The sequence below is a fragment of the Ambystoma mexicanum genome, chromosome 2p (assembly GCF_040938575.1).
Source record: "Ambystoma mexicanum isolate Mex_15411 chromosome 2p, UKY_AmexF1_1, whole genome shotgun sequence".
Taxonomy (NCBI): domain Eukaryota; kingdom Metazoa; phylum Chordata; class Amphibia; order Caudata; family Ambystomatidae; genus Ambystoma; species Ambystoma mexicanum.
This window is the reverse complement of record NC_090923.1, coordinates 715,867,553-715,882,537: the sequence shown is the minus strand read 5'-3', so window position 1 is coordinate 715,882,537 and position 14,985 is coordinate 715,867,553. Positions and strand designations below refer to the sequence as shown.

Sequence of the window (14,985 nt, the reverse complement as noted above, 5' to 3'; positions counted from 1 at the left end):
TGCAGGAGTTCAAGGGCAGATGGCTGAATGAGTTCAGGATGTGAGATTGGGTGTGTCTGCTCCTACCCATGCTCATGAGGGGGGCCTATTTGCCCATTAAAATTCACCTGCATATGCAACAAGTTCCTTGCTTTCTTTCTTACAGCCCACACAATATATCTATTAAAATATATTCTTTATAATAAAGTAAAATGCCTCACTAACCATATCACTAAAAGGAGTTCCCTTCCTAACAAAGCTAAACTAAGGTTCTTATCAGAGGGATATTTCCCAGATCCCTATCCGCCACTTCTGTGGGTCTCTCTCCACTTGCTTCAGATATGGGGTGCCTCAACGCTCCCCTTGTATCAGTTCTTCACCAATGTCTATCTTCTTTCTTGGAATATTGGTAACCCCTCTCTCTCTTGCTCTCTTAGCTCTTGTGGGTCTCTGTGACCCCATTGGAGGTTTGTACTCCTCAGGTTTCTCATGCTTTCATAACCGTTGTCCTTATTTCCTTTCTCTCTCTCTGGACCTCTATGACCCTAATATGGGATTAGGGCAATTCTTCCTTCTCCTCCTCTTGCTCTTTCATTTATCAAACACCCTTTGATCTGGGCAACCCACTTATCTTTAGTATTGCAGGGTCTCCTGAAGTGAGGGTGTGTCTTTTTGGCAGCAGTGGTGTTCACCGCGGCTAGCCGCTCTTCTGTACTGGATACGAGCGGGTTTCGGATTCCGCTCGTCTTGACATTTTCTCTTCCTTCTGCTATCTTGTTATCAGCGAAGGACTCATTCCTCCCTCGGTTTCTGGTCTCGGCATCGGTTTGCGGGCACCGGGCCCACCACGTGTGGTCATTCTGCTTCTCAGGCCCTGCTGTGATGCTGTGCAGGGCAGATGACTTCTCCCTGGCACATCCGCTTCCTTCAATGCTACAGCCAGTTACGCGGTTCTGTGCGGCTTCTGCCCTTGCCTGCGTCCTCACTTCTGGCACTCGCTTTGTGTTGATATTCTCCTCCTCCACTCCAGGATTATTGGTGCTTTATTCTCTTTCCTGGAATGAGAGGGGGCGTATTGTTCAGCACAAATTGTGAAACACGTAGAAGGTTCAGCATTACCTTGAGGTACATACATGGAGATATTGTCACTATTATCTTGAGGTAAATAGATGGAAGTATTATCCAGGTTACCTTCTCCCATATAAGCAGATATCATCCGTATAGGGAGTTCACAATGGAATTGGGCTTCCTTGGGCCTCATTATGACTCTGGCGGTAGCATGCCAGTAAATACCGGCACGGCTACCGCCAGAGTCACACATTTTCTGGCACCGTGCAATGGGCAATTACCGGTGCATTACAGCCCCGGCAGACCCGGTAATTGCCCATTGCCGGGCGCCAGAAAATATTACTCCCTATCCCCATTTGAGTCCCATTGGACTCAATGGGAATGGGGAGGACGGATGCACCGGCACCATTCGTGACCTGCGAGCGGGTGCTGTTCTGCCCGCAGGTCAGACCTGGCGATCTGAAAGGCACCCGCTAGCAGAACTCGTAGTTTGCCCGTCCGGAAACAATGGTACCGGCAAGCTTACCGCTACTGTTTTTTCCAGACCGGCAAACTTGTAATGAGGCTCCTTGTCCCCTAAAGGGGAGTCACTCCTAGTAAGGTCCCGCTTGCCCAAGCCCCTAGGGAGGGTTTGGCTCAGCGGGCTACACTCCCTATCCTCAGAGGGGGTGGCTCCCCTTTGGAAGAAGGGACGAACACCCTGGATATTTCCCAATAGTAATTAACTACAACCTACACAGCCAGGTAACACAGTGGTAGCTTTTCAGAATACAGAAAAACAAATGCAGAAAGTGCTTTCAAAGGACCAGGAACTGTTTACAGACGTTTACCAAGTCCAGCTGGACTTTCAGCAAGGCTCTCGGCCTATGAACTGAAATTACCCGTAAGCCTCAATGTTAAGTATTTGGGGCCATGGGAAAACATTGGAAATGCTGACCAATGGAATTCTGCACACGGGTCCCTGTATGCAGTGAATGAAAAAGCACAGCAACAAATAAAGAGAAAACGAAATGAAAGGATAAGGACAATTATCTTTCAAGTAAAACAAAAGGCAAAACAAAAATACATTAAAACAAAATTGTTAAACATTGGGTATTAATGAAAAATAATATCAAAGGATAAACACACTTTTGTGGTGTTAAGGATAGCATGTGCATACTATTCCTAGTCCCTAGGCCATAGTACCATTTGGCTGAACCTTTATTTCCGGTGCTTAACCTTTTTCTAGGTTTCCTTTATAAAGTGTCTCAAGCAAATATTGCCTTGTTTATGGTTCTATGTACACAATCATGTGTATCTACTGCTAATAAGGTTGATATATGTTCTTATCATGCTTGTAATATATTGCACACAATGATCAGCACTAAATCTTCACTTTGATTGAAATTGTTTCAGATGTGGTTATTATAAATTGTATGCACATTTGTATTTTACAAATCAAAGAATGGCTTTCTTTTGCTGCTCCTGTATAAATCCCTCTGCAGGTTCACATGCAACCATTGTTGTTTTATTTTTTTTAATAGTTTTAGTTGGATTCTCATTGCATAATAATGTCGGTGTACTCAAAGCATATCGTGTAAAGACTATATTCATATATATTGGCTCTCATTTCAAGTTTGGCAGTATTTCGTCAGAATTACCGCAGAACTAGCGCCAAATGGAAATAATGTTACCGCTCGTTGGTCCCATGGGTTTACCACAGTATTACAAGTGGTGGTAGGGCATGTTAATCCCTATTTTCCAAAGTCCATAGGTATCTCTGGGGTTTTCTACTGAACTTCCGCTGACGGTAGTTCCTCTGGCAGTAATTCTGATTATTTTGCTGATTTTTCATCAGTAAGGTGAAGGATTTACCTCCAGCGTTTTGCTGGAGATAAATCCTCCACTCCCAGACCAAACTCAGAGTTTGGCGAAACGGGAAAAGTGGCTGTAATTCTATTACTACAACTTTTTTTACAACTCAGCCACTCTCGGAATGAGGCCCATTGTGTGTTATTGCGTTTTATTGTTCATTGTAAGGTAGCACTCCTGTCTACATATTATCAGTACCTTTTTATCACTTGTCTAGTAATATACAGAATTGTGCATCTCTTGCAACTATTAAATTTAGACTTAAACAATATGAGCTGTCTTTTGATGTGTTTGATGTTTCCATGCAGCTGTAATGGGAGGGTTGCAGTTCTGTATGTACCTTGATGTCAAATGTTTTTAAGATTTGTATTCTGTTTTATCTAAGTATGATGCTGGTTTGTGATCTGTATCGTTTGTTTTGTGCTAAATGACATCTGCTCCTTGATACTGTATGCAGTGATAAGTTGAGCCCTACAAATGAATGTTACCTAGCCCGGTCTCCCTCTTCCTTTCAGAGTGGTCTGAACTGACCTCTTCTCTCCTGGCCTCCATCTCCAAGCTTCTCCTCTGAGACTTCAATATTCACCTTGACTCCCCTGATGCGGACTATTCTGCAACCTCTGTGACACTCTTTCCCTCTCCATTCTTCCCTCTGGTCTGACGCACTCAGCCAGACACACTTTGGATGCTCTCATCTCTGCTGACATCCCCATCTTCAATGCTCTCACTACTCCTCTCTCCTGGTCTCATCATACTCTCAAGTCCTCTCACTTGGACCTCCTGGGTCCCCTGGCTAAGCCCCCACCTGCACTGCCTTTCTCCTTCTCTGTCATTCAACCTATGAAGCGAGTGTCAGTTGCTGCTTTTGCTGCCACCTTCATTTCCCCCAACTCCTTCCTCTGACTCTCACTCTGACACATACCTTACTAAACTTCAACTCTCCATCTTCAACACTCTTGATATCCGTGCCCCTGTCTTGAGGATCCGCAGGAAGCCTGCCTCCAAGTGCAGCTCCTGGTGTGACTCTGACCTGGCCTCTCTGAAACGCAAGTAGAGAGCTGCTGAGTGGAGGTGGTAGGCTTAAAGCACATCCTCTGACAAATTTGCCTGCCGCTTGCTCCTAAGGCAGTACAGACTCTCCATCTGCTTGAAGAAGAGGGCCTATAACCAACCCTGCATCTCTGGGACCACTAACAACAAGGCTGAACTTTTCAAAATCGGCAAGGAACTCGCCAATCCTACTGCAGTCTCCACTTCTCCTCTGCCTTCCCGGCCCTCTGCACTGGCCTCTCACTTTGTCCCTAAAACTCAGGGATTCCTGTCCTCACTCTCCTCTACACCACTCCTTTCTCCCTCATCTGCTCTCAGGTCTCCTTTGGCCCACCCCCCCACAACCCTTCTACTCTCTTCTTTCTCTCCCATATCACCTGATGAGGTCACTAGACAAGTCTGCAATCCAAACAGGTGCTACCCTTGTCCCCTAGAACTGTCAAGAACAACATTGTGTCATGAACCACCGAATTCAGTCCTTCAGGGCTTCGTGGTCCATGATGTACCGCGGCATGAGCTCAGTGACTCCCCCAAGATGGCCAAGGGCCGGGAAACGCTGCGCTCTAGCCTTTGCTCGCAACACTCTGCTTCCTAGAAAACAGGCATGCCCCCACGGCTCTGCGCGTCTCAACGCAACTGCTTGGAGTTGCTAGACGTATGTTTCGAGTCTGTTAACCGTGCTATATCCAGTTTGTATCCTTTTTTCTCCCTTCCTGGAACCCCCTCCTGATTCTTGCCTCACCCGCTAGCTGAATCCCACATCCCGGACTCCGTCTTGCGCTCGTGCCGAGGTGTCTCGAACATCCTCTGAGCATAGGACACTTGCACCTCCTCCTTCCTGGATTCGTGGCTAACATTCCTGGATACTGAACGCTATCCGGCTTAAGCAGCAGGCTGCCACACTAGAACCCAAAGACTCGCGCTCCAACCTGTATCAGTCTCGGACAGTGAGGAAGAAGGAAGTCGCATCCAAGAAGACCACAAGCAAGGAAAAACAGGTGAGAAAGAGAGAAGCTTGTGACACATTGTCTCCCCTGCTCTAGCCTTGGCTGATTTCTGCAATCACTCCTTTGCCCCTGGATCCTTCCCCTCACTCCTCAAGCAGTCTCTCCTCAAAAAGCCTTCTGCCGTCCATTCCTGTCCAGATAACTACTGCCCTCCATTACCCCCTTCCTGGGCAAACTCTTGGAGAAGCTGGCAATCTCCTTGCTTCCACCACACAGAATCTGCTAGTTGTTTCCACAATCAGCAGTCTGGCTTCATAGCTGCCAAAGGCATGGGAGTGCCCTTCTGAACACCCGTGAAGACTTGCTCTCTAATCTCTATTCCAACTCTCCTTCCATTCTCATCCTTCTTGACCTTTCCTCTGCCTTTGATATGGTCAATCGTGCCACCCTTATAAATCAGCTCTGTGATACCCTTGTCATCATGGACCTGGCTCTGGACTGGTTGACCTCTTTCCTCTCTGACCAATCTTCCCAGGTTCAACTGGGCCCTTTTCTCTCCTCCATTTCACCCTCCACCAGCGGTGTCCCTCATGGCTCCATCCTCTCGCCTTGGCTTTTGATCATCTAGCTGGCCACTCTTGCCCATTTGATCTCCACCTTCTCTCCTAATGTCCAGTGTTATGTGGATGACATGCAGCTCTCCTTCAAGCTTCCCTCCTCTGTCTCCTCCTCTTCCTCTCTCATTCCTGACTGCCTGTCTGCTATTCAGGCATGGTGCATTGCTAACAATCTCAGCCTTAATGCCAGTAAGATACAGATCCTTTTCATTGGGACCCCTGCTCCCTCCTTCCCTTCTACACTCCGGCTGTCCTGCATGGGCCCCGCCCCTGTCCCTCCTGTGAGGCTAAAAACCTTGGACTCGTCTGCGACTCCTCACTCTTCCTCTCTCCTCACATCACTGACCTTACCAAGAAGACCCACTTTCAGCTGTACTTCCTCAGAGGCATTCTCCCTTTCTTCATCTTCCGCCAGAAACTCAATGGGCCTCATTACGAGTCCGGCGGTAACATGCTGGTTTTTCCAGCTCAGTTACCGCCGGACTCGTATTACCATTCTGCCTCCGTGATTCCCGGAATTACTGGGGCATTACAACCCTGGTGACCCCGGAATTCCAGAGGCGGAATTCGGTAAATCCCCATTCCCATTGAGTCCCATAGGACACAATAGGAATGGGGACCATGGAAACACCGGCACCATCTTGTGATGGTGCCGGTGTTTCCAATGTCCGCCTGCAGGCGGGTGGTGTTTAACCCACCAGGTCAGACCTGGCGGGAATGACACATCCGCCTGTAGGACTCGAGATCACCCGGTATGGAAACAACGGTGGCGGCGGGTTTACCGCCACCGTTATTTCCATACCGAGTGACTCGTAATGAGGCCCAATGTCGCCAGAGCTCTGGTCCTCTCCAGGCTAGACTACTGCAACAGCCTCTTCCTCAATCTACCTTACTCCTCCCTTTGCCCCCTTCAACTAATCCAGAATAGGACTGCAAGATTTATCCTTTGCATCTCTACAGCCCTAAAATCTCTTCACGCTCCCGGTTGCTGCGAGCATCAAGTCGCATCTCCCCTGCATTATCCACAAGGCTTTCTGGGGGCTGGGACTCCGTTACATCCAACTCTCTCTAAATACCTTCCTGCTAGAGCCCTTCAGTCTTCTAGCTCCAACTCTCTGGAGATCAGACTCTTCTCCAAGCAGATTTCTCCCTCTGGAATGGTCTCCCTGCCCTCCTCAGATTTTAGCTGGATCTCCTTAAGTTCCGGAAGCTTCTAAAGACCTTCCTTTTCTCTTCCTCCTCCTTCCCTCTCCACCTCCCCTGCTAATGTCCCTGTCTGCCTCTTGACTGGCTACCTGGTTCCTTCATAGTTTTACAGGGCAGCAGGCCCTCCTCGTCCAGTTTACCCCTGCACTTGGGCTCCTCTGACCTCCCCCCCCTTAACCTGCACGTGCCCTTCTGGGCCCCCTCCCCCTGCACTAGCCTGGCAGGGCATTCACCCCTTGAGCCCTTCCAGCCCTTTACCTCACACTTAGGTTGTGGACTGTCCCTCCCCTGCACTCTCTGCTTTCTCCTGGCTTTGTCCACCTGGCCTCCCCTGGCATTCACTTTCTCACGGGCCCTTCCACCCTGACCAGCACTCCTGTTTGGCTTTTGCTTGGCCATGTGGAGGGACCTCATATATATGTCTCCCTGGACCCCAACAAACCAAGTTATTGGACTCAGATAGGCAAGAAATCACACTTTGAGCAATAGTTACAAGAAAAGAAAATGGCTCATTATAGGCCTTGTATTCACAGCTTATACATACACACATAATTAACACGCATAACATATAATCATTTGTACAGAATTATAAAGAAAATGCAACACCATTATAATGGTTGCAGAAGACACCTTCATCTTGACCACCTCAACCCTGCTAAGTCCCAGAGCAGGTAGGCAGAGAGGTCACTCGTACTAACGAGTTCTTGAGCGGAGCGTCCTCCCTCTCAGCGAGACTGCATCACCTGGGGGGTCCAAACTCTAACTGTCTTCCCAAGAGGAATACCTCTTCTCTTTATGGAGGAATCCCTGCCCCTCTTGGCTATGAATGCCCTCAGCCAAAGAGAAGACCACAAGCATAAGGAGCACAGAGTGGAAAAATCCAGTTAGAAGTGGAAAACCCCAGCTTCCCTTCCTTGCCTTCGTTCCCAGTATCCCTTATCGCTGCACCTGCAGAGCACTCTGACTCCCTTTCTGGCTCGTCCTTCAGCGGACAATACAACAACTATTCTCCACAGTCAGTTTATTTGACAGCATTATGTGACCTGGCCTCTGCTACAAAAATGCACATTTACTTACTGCGCCAATGAAAACATAGGCTTTCATTGCGGTGATGGAAGTGAATGTCCAAAATGGCTGCTCACGGGCGCCATGTTGTTTTAGCACATTTTTCGCATAAGCGCTACAGTCCACCCCTTGGGCAATCAACTACCATAACCCAATGAACAAAAGGATGGTTCCCAAAACCTCCGAAACATCCTCCACAAATTCGGAATACATGAAATACAACAACAACAAATCAATATAATAACACCAAAAATCCAAATAAAGACAGAACGTAATGCCTTGGGAATCCATGCAAACACCTGACCCCACCAATCCCTGTCCTGATCCTGGGTGACCCAGGCAACAAGATCTTTTAATCCCTTGATATGCTTTTCAAAGGAACGGTAATGGTCCTCCAAATCAAAACAACACATCCATTCTACTGCATCACACCCCAAATTATGCTTCAAAAACAAATAATCAATAGCAGCCTTATTCTGCAAAATAGCTTTTCTAAAATGTCTATTATCTAATAATAACTCTGTTAAAGCCTGCGAAGTCTCGTTAAGCCCTTTCACTACTAAGCAAGCCAATTTAATCATGGTTTTATAACCCTCTGCTGCTAGACCCCAAATCCCTATCAACTAAATGGCCAATGCCAGCACTTCGGTTTCAGACAACAAATGCTCATCAGAATTACAATCAGGTGATATAAAGTACAAATTGCGTAGACTGCCGAATAGCAGGCTGCAAAGGAAACATCATTAGGCCAAGATGCGTTAAAGCACAGGGGCCACCTGAAATGTTAGCAGGAATATATGAATAGGTATAGTTCCCACAGGAGAACAACCAGCCCGTGGGAAGTTTCACATGGTTCAGGGGACTGGCAGTTAATACGGTAAAATTACACAACATGGTATTCGATACATCAACACAATCATTTGTTGGTAGCGCGCATAAGCGCTGCTTAAACCAGTTCTTCCCTCATTCTGATTCAAATCTAGTTGTTGACATTTACCAATATAGTTCAAATCACAAGTCATTTGATAACAAACATCAGCAGAAGCGATATTGTAAGTAATGATGCGAGTCATGTTTTTCCATCTGTGTCTGCGCAGAACTTACAATACTCGTAAACAGAAAGAGAATTTCTGACATCAGAATCCTCGACCAATGAATCTTCATGCAAGACCCTGAATAGATTTCTTAATATCGGGATAGGCGTTGTTATAGCTACAAGGCAGGTGGAAATCAGATTTGTGGAATCGTGCACATCTGCCAAACAGAAACGCAAAAGGTTCACCAGCCGCCGAGCCAGGTAAATCAATGTATTCTCAGGCTTCCCGACAATGAGCCGTGTTGCACAAAGGGCATAGAAACTACAGATGGGGGCAAGAGCAGGGCATTGCACTTCTGCCCTCGCCGTTTTCTCAAAGCACCGCAGTATTCTGCAATGGACGCATCATCCGGTGCAAAGGTTGTAGCAGGTGTGTCAGTTTTCAATCATATCCCCGATTCCATCTGACATTTGCCACCTCTCCAAGCATGTCCCCGGACCCTCCTGAATACACTCCATCGTGCCGCACACAGACAACCAGCATTCTCAGGATCTAGAAAATCAGAATGCAAAAACAAGATAGCAGAGTACATCATTCGCTCAAATAACATTTGTCAGCAGGAACATGTGTCCATTTTCATTTACCAGGTTCCATCACAAGAACCACTTGATGATCTCCCAGTGCTATCACATCCGCCGGTACGGGCGGACCATTAGGCTTCTCCACCCACACCTTGGCGCCCAGAACCATTTTATCTGTTGACCCAAACCCTCTGTCCCCATGGGTTGTCGCTACTGTTGGTGGCTCCCCTTTCTTCACCAGGGACAATTTAACAGATACCAGTATCAATTGTGCCACCCGATCTCCCTTATGAATAGGCAACATATTTTCTCCACTAGTCATAAGGATGACCTTCATTTCTCCCTGATAGTCTGCATCCACAATCCCTCCCAATACCTGAATACCTCTTAGGGCTAGTCCAGATCTAGGGGCAATTAATCCCATATGTTCAGATGGAATTTGTACTCCAATCCCTGTTTCAATCACAATGATGCCTCTGGGCTCCAATCAAATTTCTTCCCTTGCATGCAAATCCACCCCAGCAGACTCAGGAGTGGCACGATAAGGAGCCAACGCCCCAGATGACATTTCCCAATACAGAAGGCTTTCCAATGCTTTGTTAGGTCTGAATTACAAGGCTGGCATTAACATGCGCATCAACAGAGTTTCACAGTCATCAATGGGACGATTATTAAGTATCTGAACTGCCTCTAGCACACGTTTCTGCCACCCTTTCAAGGTACCCTCACCAGTTTTTCACAACTGTTTTTTCAAAAATCAATTCATCCTCTCAATTAACCCCGAAGCCTCAGGGTGGTAAGGGACATGAAAGATCCATTCAATTCTTTTGTCTTGACAATAGTCTAGAACCAACTTTCCCTTAAACTGGGACCCATTGTCACTGTGAATTTGTAAGGGAACTCCATAATACACAGCCACTTGATCTAACAATTTAATCGTGTTCAATTGGGTAGCTCTCTTACATGGTAACTCCACTAAGTAACCGGAACATGTGTCCGCAATTGTAGACGCATATTGACATCCCCGGCTAATAGGCAAGGGGCCGATATTATCAATCTGCCATATTTGTCCAGGCAATTTACCTCTTTCAGAGTGCCATGAATTATATGTGGAATAGATCTCTGCTTCTGATGCTGGCACATGGCACACTGTAAAATCACTGTATTCACAACCTTTAATGGAATGCTAAGTCCCCTGTCTTGCGCTCACCTTATAGTAGCTTTCTCTCTGAGGTGTCCAATCTTCTGGTGGGCCCATTTAGCAATCCCTTCCAAATCGTCCTCCTCAGCTCTTGTGTTCATGACCGGAATTTTGGCATGTTCGTCTGCAACAGAATTGAACCATCATTCTAATGAATCATTTGCACAATGTGCGTCTACATGATACACAGTTACTGTAGTATGCATTAGCATCTCAGCAATGTCTTGCCATAGTTCCTTGCCCCATAACTCTTTAGCATAATTCTTCCATCCATTATTTTGCCATGTAGGCAACCATACCACCAATCCATTTGCCATGGACCATGAGTCCGTATAAATGTGACAACACCCAGGCGTCTCTTGTTTCAAAGCCTGATACACGGCATACAGTTTCGCAAATTGACTACTCTTCCCTTTTCCAGAGGTGCTTAAAACCTTTTTTGATTTGGGATTTTGCGCTACTGCTTTCCGGTGTCGCTCAATTCCCACATATTTGGCTGAACCATCAGTAAGCCTGGCATGCTGCACTTGCACATTCGATAATTCTCCATGGGGAATTCCCCATTTGACCGGAGATTCACCAGTTGTTATTTCCTCTTCAGGCTCCTAATCTACTAGCGGAACTCTCACCACTTGTTCGTGTAATTTTGCTACTCCGCCTTTCCTGTCTTGGCACGATCTTGAATGTACCATTTCCATTTGATGATACTGGCCTCTTGTGCATGCCCTAATCTATGTGTTTTAGGGGAGCTCAATATCCACTACATGATAAGTATTTCGGGTCGGATAAATACGTCATGACCCACTGTCATTTGTTTTGTATCCACAATTACCCAGTAATATGCTAACAATTGTTTCTCAAATGGAGTATACCTATCACCAGCCTTGGGCAACTTCTGACTCCAAAATCCTAAAGGCACTCGCTTCCTGTCGTGTTTTTGCCACAAACTCCAAATGACATAAACATCCTGTACAGATACGTTGAGTTCCACCTCTCCATCCCTCAACAGCCATAAATGATTTTCTTGTGTGTTACTTTGTGAAGGGGAGCAAGAATGTGTCCCAAATATGGTATATGTTGTCTCCAGAATCCAAACTGCTCAATAAACTGCTGAGCTTCTTTCTTAGTCCTCGGAGTAGAAAACTCAAGGATCTTTTGTTTGGCTTTTGGCACCATTTCTTGATGTCCATTGTGCCTCCGTATCACCAGAAAAATCACAGTCTCTACCAGACCCTGGGTTTTAGTGTCATTAATCTCCCACCCATCCCTCCTTTGTCCTTTCCTGATAAGGTCTAGGTGCACTTGCACACTATGCTCATCTTTGCCTTGGATAATATGTCATCAATGTAATGCACAATTTGCACATCTGGTTTGCACAGAATCTTATCTAAGTTTTCTGCCACCAGCCGGTGACAGATTGTTGGGATATGCATATATCCCATTGGTAGGTGTTGGAATGTATACTGCCTCCTATTCTAGGAAAATGCAAACTGCTCCTGACATTCATCAGCAATCGGTACGGTGAAGAAGGCATTAGCCAAATCTAGCACCGCATACCAGGTTCCCTCAAATGTTTCTACATTTTCAATTAAAGTCACTCCATCAGGTGCTGCTGGTATTAACAGAGGAGTGTGTTTATTTAACTTGCGATAATCTACAGTCATCCTGTAGCTTCCGTCCAATTTCTTAACAGGCAAGATCGGATTGTTCCATGCCGTAGTTACGGGACGCAATACACCGGCTTCTGCATACGCTTTAATGGTTTCCGAAATATCCTTCTGACCCCTGGGAATTCGATATTGTTTCTTGGATACTCTTTTCGTGGCTATCGGAACCTGCTCCGAGGGCATTTTTAATTGTCTGATGATCACGGGAGTACAAGTGAAAGCACTCACCACAAACTGATAAAGTTTACCTCACAATCCAAGGGTTAACCCCTCTAGAATGTCAAATACAATAATGTATTTGGGAGTGGGGACAACTAACACCTGCTAGGTGTCTCTTTTTAAACTTCCAATTTTCATATCTATTTCAGTCTGAACGGCAGGGGTCTCTTCCCCCCCCTAAAGCTGTGATTGTAAAATATCGTCCCTTGAACCTTGAAGGATTTCCATGTATCAATGAGGCCTCCACCCAGGTATCAATTAAGGGGCGGACCCCCTGTATGTTTCCTGATTGCCAAAATCATTCACCTTTACATGAGGTCGTCGGCCTACCTTAATAAGGGCTGTTGTTACCAGAGTTTGAGCATTAGCCTATTCGTACTTGAGTGTGTGTTTTTAGACTCCATTTCCACCATCGCACTCACCATTTTCCTCAAGTCCGCATACATTGGAGGGGTTTGTGGAAACATCCCTAGGGACTCATTGCCTCCCTCCCCAGTAGGTGGTGCAGAAGGACCCACCTCCTTACTAGACTTGTGTACTTGCTGTTGTTTTACTTGTTTGTAACACTCTTTTAATCCTCGCTTTTTATACAATTGATACATTTCCCACGTCTCAATCCCATCAATGTCTTCCTGTGGCACTCCATCTTTTAGCAGTGCTAAAAACATATCCTTTCTGGATAAATGGGAATCTTGGCTGTCAAATCTCTTCCCAGGGGTGCGTCTTTCGCTTCTCCCCTCTCTTTCCCGGTCTCTGGGTCGTTCCTCTGTTTTTTCCCATTCTCCGAGGTCTGCCAATTGTCTAATCACATCCACCACCTCATCAGTCATTTTGCCTGTCATTCCCACCAATAACATAACATAACAGACGTATTTGTAAGGCACACCTTCACCCCCGAAGGGGCATCTTGGCTCTAATAACAGATGTTTATTGACACCCAACTTAATGGTACTCATTTTATCAACCTCGGAAGGATGAAGGGCTGAGTGTACCTACCAGGATTTGAACCTGTGACAATGAGGTCAAACACAGGTCTCCTTAGTGGATGCATTAGTCCACTGAGCCACAGACCCGGCTCAAAGGTCATAATGACATTCTTATACGTGGGTGGAGCAGCTCTAATAATTGTATTCCTATCAGAAACAGACAATGCTACAATTCCTATGTTTTTAAGTAGTGTCTAAATGAATTGCCTCTTTCATGGCGTATTCCCTTACTCGTTGTATGGCCTCTCTCAATGTGTACCACTTCCTTTCCACGCTTGCCACTCCGAGGTGAGCGGATACTTACGATTACACCCTTAGGCTGCTAGATGTAGCAAAGATATTTGAACCTCTCCCTCATCGTCTTCTCGAGGGGTGCCTACTCATAACATTTCCTGCACCTGGATTTCCTGTGTCAAGGGCAAAAATCTGGCAGAGTACTTCGCATCTACACGGATAGCTGCCGCCCCTCCATCAAATAACCTGACCATCCAAGTTAACAAGGATTCATCAGCTCTATGTTTCAATCGGCTAATGATTTCCCCAATCTCCTGCTGAGAATAATCCTTGAGCACTGTCATATCCACCATCCCTGCTCCGGGATTATTCTGATTAGGACCCATTCACCTACGTATCACTGGTTTAGCAGTTAACTCCTTACAGCCAGATTCCGGCCTAGGCAAAACCTCTGGCTCCGAACCACTATCGGCACTCGTACTATCAAATACATCTCCAATCCATTTATCATGGTCCCAATCCACCCCTACGGAGGCAATTACAGTTGCCATTTTACACAAATTCACTCTCCCACGTCTCTTTCTATATTTGTAACAGGCAACCCTTACAGCAGCGCGCTCAGCTGCTACTTGATATCTGTCTGCCTTATCATGATACAACTTCTTTTGGAGCTGCTTCATTAACGCAATCTGTTTCTCAGCAACCAGCTCCTTTTCCAATTTCAGGACACTCGCCTGCAATTCCACATTCGGTTGGTGCATCTTGCGAAAGGCATGCAACAGAATCCAGCCCCTCCTACCTAAGGCTGAACACTATTTTCCCTTTTCCGCCGGCACCTTATGCAGGCAGCCCACCACTTCAGCTGGACTCGCCTCTCATATACTCGTGTCCCAGGTCTCGCTCAGACCTGCACCACATGCCTATGTCTGTGCAACTTTATCATACAGACTCTTGGTCCATCCTGGAATAGTCACCTCAGAACAGTCTCCTCCTGCAGAGTTTCCCTTTTTCCTAAATAGGGAACTCATTTTACCAAATGGATATTTCACGTCCCTATCGTCAATACCTCACAACACACATTTCTCTTCTCAAATTGATGCCTTTCTGAGTCCAAAACTTTGAAGTCTCAGATTGGCAGGGCTCTTTGGCATCAATATTAGCACAAAGACTCTGCTCACAATGGCAAAATGTTTTGCTTTTGCTTGGCCACGTGGAGGGACCTCATTTGTACGTCCTCCTAGACCCTAACAAAACAAGTTATTTGACTCAGATAGGCA

At 46.2% G+C, this 14,985-nt stretch overlaps 1 long non-coding RNA gene across 1 annotated transcript in view; it reads right to left on the bottom strand.

The window, feature by feature from the left end:
- Window positions 1-7,207: 7,207 nt before the first annotated feature.
- Window positions 7,208-14,985, bottom strand: part of LOC138565924 (uncharacterized) — a 101,442-nt gene continuing 93,664 nt past the window's right edge. The window contains exons 2-3 of the long non-coding RNA XR_011301709.1: window positions 10,612-10,726; window positions 7,208-9,372 (exon numbers count right to left, since the gene is read on the bottom strand). This is a non-coding gene — a long non-coding RNA (uncharacterized lncRNA). The remainder of the gene's footprint in view (window positions 9,373-10,611; window positions 10,727-14,985) is intronic.